This window comes from Bombina bombina, chromosome 3, assembly GCF_027579735.1.
Source record: "Bombina bombina isolate aBomBom1 chromosome 3, aBomBom1.pri, whole genome shotgun sequence".
Taxonomy (NCBI): Eukaryota; Metazoa; Chordata; class Amphibia; order Anura; family Bombinatoridae; genus Bombina; species Bombina bombina.
This window is the reverse complement of record NC_069501.1, coordinates 1,154,366,376-1,154,374,393: the sequence shown is the minus strand read 5'-3', so window position 1 is coordinate 1,154,374,393 and position 8,018 is coordinate 1,154,366,376. Positions and strand designations below refer to the sequence as shown.

The 8,018-nt window shown below is 37.4% G+C and overlaps 1 protein-coding gene across 1 annotated transcript in view; it reads right to left on the bottom strand.

The window, feature by feature from the left end:
• The window catches only part of LOC128654570 (sarcolipin-like), a 37,962-nt gene extending 30,153 nt beyond the window's left edge, over positions 1–7,809 (bottom strand). Inside the window, exon 1 of the mRNA XM_053708556.1 lies at positions 7,653–7,809. The gene's annotated coding sequence lies outside the window, so the exon portion shown is untranslated. The remainder of the gene's footprint in view (positions 1–7,652) is intronic.
• Positions 7,810–8,018: the final 209 nt, after the last annotated feature.

Here is an 8,018-nt window from a genome sequence, read left to right as displayed (position 1 = left end):
TGGGCAAAAGTAAAATGTTCTAATATCACAGGAGAGGGATAAACACACTACTGGGAGCTAGCTGAACACATCTGGCGAGCCAATGACAATAGGCAAATGTGTATAACTGACAATAACCCCTCTAACTTCCAGTAGTGCATTGATGCTGAGCATAGGTACATGTGCTTTTCATCAAAGGATACTAACAGAACAAAGTACAGTTGATAATAGTAGTGATTTAAAGTATCTTAAAATCACATGATGTGTCTGAATAATGAAAATGTGATATAGACTTTAAATTCTCTTTAAATCATTTGAAATTACTCCCCAAAATTTTGTTTTTGTTTGTTTGTCTTTTTAAATAAATATACTGCTTTGATTTATAACCACTGCAGTTTAAAAAAAAAACATGCAGTGCACGCTGTATTTTATAAAATGGCACCACAGCACTGATATTGTTTTTCAATATAAAATCCAAATTTAAAGTGTTATTTTTTCATGATTCGGATAGAGCATCTGATTTTAAACAACACTCTAATTTACTTCTGTTATCTAATTATCTAATGTGTTTTGTTCTCTTGGTATCCTTTGTTTAAAATTATACCTAGGTAGCCTCAGGTGCAGCTGATTGGTGGTACACATGCATGCCTCATGTTATTGGCATTTACTGAATGTTCCCCTCTGAGCTTAGATTCTACCACCCTGTATTAAAGAATTTACTGCATGTTCCCCTATAAGGTTAGAGTCTGTCACCCTGTATTACAGCATTTACTGCATGTTCCCCTATAAGGTTAGAGTCTGTCACCCTATATTAGAGCATTTACTGCATGTTCCCCTATAAGGTTAGAGTCTATTACCCTGTATTAGAGCATTTACTGCATATTCCCCTATAAGGTTAGAGTCTGTCACCCTGTATTAAAGCATTTACTGCATGTTCCCCTATAAGGTTAGAGTCTATCACACTGTATTACAGCATTGACTGCATGTTCCCCTATAAGGTTAGAGTCTGTCACCCTGTATTAGAGCATTGACTGCATGTTCCCCTATAAGGTTAGAGTCTGTCACCCTGTATTAGAGCATTGACTGCATGTTCCCCTATAAGGTTAGAGTCTGTCACCCTGTATTAGAGCATTTACTGCATATTCCCCTATAAGGTTAGAGTCTGTCACCCTGTATTAGAGCATTGACTGCATGTTCCCCTATAAGGTTAGAGTCTGTCACCCTGTATTAGAGCATTTACTGCATATTCTCCTATAAGGTTAGAGTCTGTCACCCTGTATTAGAGCATTTACTGCATGTTCCCCTATAAGGTTAGAGTCTATCACCCTGTATTACAGTATTTACTGCATGTTCCACTATAAGGTTAGAGTCTATCACCCTGTATTACAGCAATTACTGCATTTTCCCCTATAAGGTTAGAGTCTGTCATCCTGTATTAGAGCATTTACTGCATGTTCCCCTATAAGGTTAGAGTCTGTCACCCTGTATTACAGCATTTACTGCATGTTCCCCTATAAGGTTAGAGTCTGTCACTCTGTATTAGAGCATTTACTGCATGTTCCCCTCTGAGCTTAGAGTCTTTTATCCTGTATTAGAGCATTTACTGCATGTTCCCCTCTGAGCTTAGAGTCTATTACCCTGTATTAGAGCATTTACTGCATGTTGCCCTATAAGGTTAGAGTTTATCACCCTGTATTAGAGCATTTATTGCATGTTCCCCTATAAGGTTAGAGTCTATTACCCTGTATTAGAGCATTTACTGCATATTCTCCTATAAGGTTCGAGTCTATTACCCTGTATTAGAGCATTTACTGCATATTCTCCTATAAGGTTAGTGTCTATTACCCTGTATTAGAGCATTTACTGCATGTTGCCCTATAAGGTTAGAGTCTATTACCCTGTATTAGAGCATATTCTTCATGTTCCCCTCTAAGGTTACAGTCTATCACCCTGTATTAGAGCATTTATTGCATGTTCCCCTATAAGGTTAGGGTCCAGGGCCGCTACTAGAAATTTTTCTTACTTAACCATTGATCAGAGCCCCTTCCCCCCTTTGACCTGCAATTTTTGACCAAGTGAATAAAACGTTTATGCATTTTATTCTTAAGTGAAGTCAAACTTGGAAATGTTGTAAAGTTAGTAACACACAATCACAGAAACACACAGACACACTCATATACTGAAACACACACTCACACATAAGGATTCACATATAGACACTCTAGCAGACATGCAAAGAAACATACAAACACACCAGTGGCGTATTTAGGTTTTGTGCTGCCCTAGGCACTCAAAATTCTGCTGGATTTTATTCTTAAGTGAAGTCAAACTTGGAAATGTTGTAAAGTTAGTAACACACAATCACAGAAACACACAGACACACTCATATACTGAAACACACACTCACACATAAGGATTCACATATAGACACTCTAGCAGACATGCAAAGAAACATACAAACACACCAGTGGCGTATTTAGATTTTGTGCTGCCCTAGGCACTCAAAATTCTGCTGGACCCCCCCCCCCCCCCCCCCCCACCACCACCACCAAAGGTTTTAGGTTTTAGCTTTTTCCCCCATACTATTTTTTTGGGTGAGTGTGTAAAAAAAAAATGTTTCTTTCAGAACAATTAAAAAAATGGGCTAGCAAAACACTTGCATACAGCTGGGTTGAATTGCATGCATCTCATACCATTTTCTCCCTTAGAGAAGGGAGAGAAAAGAATGGGAGGGGAGAAAAGGGAGGGAAAGGAAAGAAGGGAAGGAGAGAGAAGGAGAGAGAGAGAAGGAGAAAGAGAGAGAGAGAGAGAGAGAGAGAGAGAGAGAGAGAGAGAAAGAAAGAGAGAGAGAGAGAGAAGTAAAAAGTGGAGAGGGAGAGGAGAAAAGGGAGGAGGGAAAGGAGTGACAAAAGGGAGGAAGTTGAGAGAAAGAAGGAAGGGAAAGGAGGGAGGGAGTGAGTTGAGGGAGGAAGGGAGGGAGAAAAGGAAAGAAGGGAGAGAGGAAGGGAGGGAGAAAAGGAAAGAAGGGAGAGAGGAAAGGAGGGAAAAGAAGAATACACTTTGAAACAATCACTGCCCTTTTTCATGCAACAACATACAGTAATTACCATCATTCAAATAATGAAACTTTTTAAGTGTCCGTTTACTATTTACTCCATGGGTTCATGAATGCAGAGGAAGCTATTAGTAGCTAACATACATTAGCGCTGAGAGTTTATGATTAGACATCACAAGCTGATCTAAGCAGTGTACAGACGCATCCAGTCTGTTAGTTACTAAGACCTGTAATAAGCACTGCACTTGAAGACCCACAACAGCCGACAAGGGGAGGAAGCATATCGGCACAAGGTCTTCTCCTCCAGCCTCACCTTGTAAGCATATCCCTGGGCAAGTTTCTCACGAAGAACGTTTCCACTGCAAAAATACCAGCGGCTCTAAATGAAGCAACGGTTTAAAGGAGCACTATCTGCGAAGAGCGACCTTAATCAGCGCACGTGCCTTGTCTTCTCTGTAAAAGCCTGCACTTTATCACTCATTGTACTGTGTGCCGGCTTTTAGAGAGATGATAGGGCAGATGTGCTGCCCCTCCCAAATCTGCTGTCCTAGGCACCGGCCTTATTGGCCTAGGCCATAATACACCTCTGAAACACACTCAGCCACAGACACCCACACAGACACTCAGCACTTGTTAACATTGACCTGACAAGTAATGAGGTAGACTACATTTTTGTCAAAAAAAGGAGTTTTACAAGACAAAATATGGAGTTCAGATGATCTTTTTGTCAAGGAAGATGCCACCTATATGATGCCAACAGCATGCAGTGCCTGATAAAGAAGGGCCCTGAACTGCCTAAACAATAATTTAAAGGTTAAGTGGTGGATTTGTGACTTCCAGAAAGGTCTCATTAGTTTCAAAGTCTGTAGAAAGATGTGAATAATCAGTAGTAAGGTCAAAATGTCCTAAAATGGAACAGACAATGGACACACACACAAACTCAAACACAAACTTCCACATACACCCAAGGAAACACTCACAGAGACAGCCTCAGAAAACACACAAAGATATACACACAGAGAGACACCCAAAGAAAACACACAAAGACATACATACATCATCACTGATACACCCACAGAAAACACACAAAGACAAAGACATACACACACACCCTCACAGAGACACCCCCAGAAAATGCACAGACATACACACATACACCCTCACAGAGACACCCACAGAAAACACACAGACATATGCACACACCCTCACAGACACACACACACACACACAGAAAATAGACATATATATGCACACACCATCACAGAGACACCCACATCAAACACAGATATATGCACATACCCTCACAGAGAAACCCACAGACAAATGCCCACACCCTCACAGAGACATCCACAAAAAACACACAAAGACATACACACCCACCCTCACAGAGACATCCACAGAAAATACACAAAGACATACATACAAACACCCACACACCCTCACAGAGACACCCACAGAAAATGCACAAAGAAATATGCACACACCCTCACAGAGACACCCACAAAAAATGCACAGAAACACTCACAGGAGGTAAAATTTCTGCACATTGCCATCCCCTAAATCAACAGTATGTGACATGCATGATAAAAAAAATAACAGAAATTAAGAGATCACTTTTTAAAGAATCATATGTGCAAAAAAAATACTTCTGTGAAATAAAAATTGTACATTTATTATCTGTCAGAATGGGTAGATGAAGAAAAGTATGTTTGAAAAGTTGACATATGTTTGTTTGTTTTCCCCCCCTCGTTTTCCCCAACCAAGAGCACATCTTCAAATCTGGTGTTCAAATGTTCCAATCTGTCAGCTTTACTATTTTGAAAATGCTGTACTCTATATGGTATTGGTGGAACCAAAAACTGTGGTACTCTCATACCATTAGATATAGTTAAATGCAGGATTTAGGCTTGTTTGTATGTATTTCAAAATTAAGTCAGCTGTAGTGTAAACTGAACAGTGTCAACTTAACCTGTCTCATTTCAAAAGCTGAGCAATCTTAGCCTGAGAGTATAACATTTTATGCAGATGTAAAAATCTTAGATAAAATGCCTCCTGGAATCTGGAAAGTCTTTGCATAAAGGGGCAGTAAACTGGAATGTAACTAAAATATATATAAATTTAAAAAATCATATCTGTCAAAAGGGCACCTACCATTTATGTATTGAGGAGGGAACATTTCTGCATGGTTTTAAATATAGAATTTCTACAAAATTGACAAATAATCATAAATATATTGCTGCATATTGCTAAAAAAAAGGTGTTTTTATGGACCCCTGGCCCCACCATACAACTACCACACTAAAGTTACAATCTGAAATTGCACACAGAAATAAAAATCATTTACTAAGTAAGTCCTACCTCCTCTGCAAATGAAAGTGATTTGCCATCTGACTCAGGCACACACAGTACAAACTGAAGTGCCAAGTCTGTCTCACACTGTGCATAGTGGTTTAGTGCACACTCAGAACTCCTCTCAAATGCTAATGCTTTACTCCTTGTAATGGCAATTCCCATGCTCAACAGCTCTCTGCTGTAGCGCCCTCTGGTGGCTGCCAAAATTTATTTTTTTAAATGTAATAATAGTTGTGCTTGCCTCATAGGGCCCCCTGGCCCAGTGGGCCCCTGACAGGAGTCACCCCTTTCACCCCCTGATGGAATTCCTGTTAGGGTCTATCACCCTGTATAAGAGCAACTACTGCATGTTCCCCTCTGAGCTTAGAATCTATCATCCTGTATTATAACTTGGTGTATATCTCTACACAACAGGATATTCCATCTTGTCTTGAAACTGAGCACTGTGTGTTCCTCTTGGGTAGAAGATTTATGTATCAGTATCTTGTATGAGTGTTTAGTGTGTGACTTCTCTTGTGTTTGAACTTGAAGTTAGTTAACCTTCTACTCTGTCTAATTATGAGTCTCATGTCATATCAGATCTTCTCCTTTCTGCAAAAGAATATAACATTTTCTCTTGAAGCTGGACTTTATAGTATATGATCCTTTTTGTGTAGGAGCTTTAGTTATATATATATTTTGTATAACAGTTTAATGTGGGATTTTTTATTGCCTGTCATTTTTCATTGCCTGTCATTTTTCCTTGCCTGTCATTTTTCATTGCCTGTCATTTTTCATTGCCTATCATTTTTCATTGCCTATCATTTCACATGTCTGAGATTTAAGTCTATTTCATTGTCCTCTTTATCTTAGCGTATTACATGCTTTTTATATTAGAACTTAGAGTTTATTTCCTTGAATGTGAGATAGTTCCTTCATTTTTTATGTTATTATTTTACTACATCATTTTATGTGACATTACTTCATCATTTTATATGACATTACTACATCATTTTATGTGACATTACTACATAATTTTATGTGACATTACATCATCATTTTATGTGACATTACTACATCATTTTATGTGACATTACTTCATCATTTTATGTGACATAACTTCATCATTTTATGTGACATTACTACATCATTTTATGTGACATTACTTCATCATTTTATGTGACATTACTTCATCATTTTATGTGACATTACTACATCATTTTATGTGACATTACTTCATCATTTTATGTGACATTACTTCATCATTTTATGTGACATTACTACATCATTTTATGTGACATTATTACTACATCATTTTATGTGACATTACTTCATCATTTTGAAATATGATCATTTTATATGACATTGCTGCATCATAGTAAACTCTTAATGGACTTATTGGGTGATAAAAAAAATAAATAATATCTGAGCAATATTTGTTTCCTTCTGTAACTGAGATTATTTTATTTCTAAATGCAATCAAACTCCCAGCAGCCCCCACTATAACTTTAAAGAGACATTCCGGCAAAATTTAAATGAACATAGATGAATTACATCTTTAAATAGAAACATATTTGCAATATAGAGGTAATTGGCAAAAATGCTTCTAGTAAACATTATCCCTGTTTTTTATATTTTTCTCTGCATGTGCATGTGAAGCATAGCTAGATATTCTCAGTGCACCAGCATTTTAAATACTGCAGCTGATCAGAGCACCAGTGGGGCTTGTGTCATGTCAGCAATTAAAAAACTGAGTGCTATGTTTAAAATGCTGGTGCACAGTGCATACTTAAATACACTTTTGAAACAGCTATACTTTTTATTAGAAGCATTTTTCTTAATACATGTATATTATAAAAATGCTTCTATTCAAAACTGCAATGCACCCATGTGGATTCCAATTTTGGCTGGTATGTCCCTTTAACATTAAATAGCAGTAAATCCATTAAAATCTTTTCTGTCATAGTTCCAATGATATAAAGAAATATAAATACTATCCTCACAAACACATCAGTAAATATGACCACACATCAATATCCAATCTGTAATGTAACAGACTTTCTTTAATTATTCACTTGAAACACCAGTATAAGATAAAACAAGATTATCTTTAGAAATCTATATGTAGCCCTAGGATACTTTCCATAAGATAATAAAAGAACATGCCACAACATTATTAGAATAAAATACCTCCCAGCCAATGGTAAAAACAATATATAAACTGCATATGTATAATATACAACATTTGCATTGATGTTGAGATTTAGGAATAGGTTGAGTGTGTTACCTGCAATGGAACTTTCGTTTGTCCGGTTACTTTGAGTTAATGGTCCTCTCTGCCGATTGCTCTCTGTGTACTGAGGAATTCTGATCACAGTGCTACAACTAAATAGTTTGAGGGAGGGGTGTAAGAGGGGTTGTGACGTCACTTAGGGAATATCAGAAAGGCCAGTGTTTGAACACAGTTGTTTTAAAGCTACATAGGAAACTATATTAGTTTACAACACGTCACATGCTTTTTTATACCTAAACATCTTTTGAAAATCTATTTTTGATTGTCAGAGGTGCAGCATTATCTTTCTATTCTCTTCTGTTCAGTACAGTGTATGCAATATTTGTGCTGGCTAATACTACAATGAATTATGTTACATTG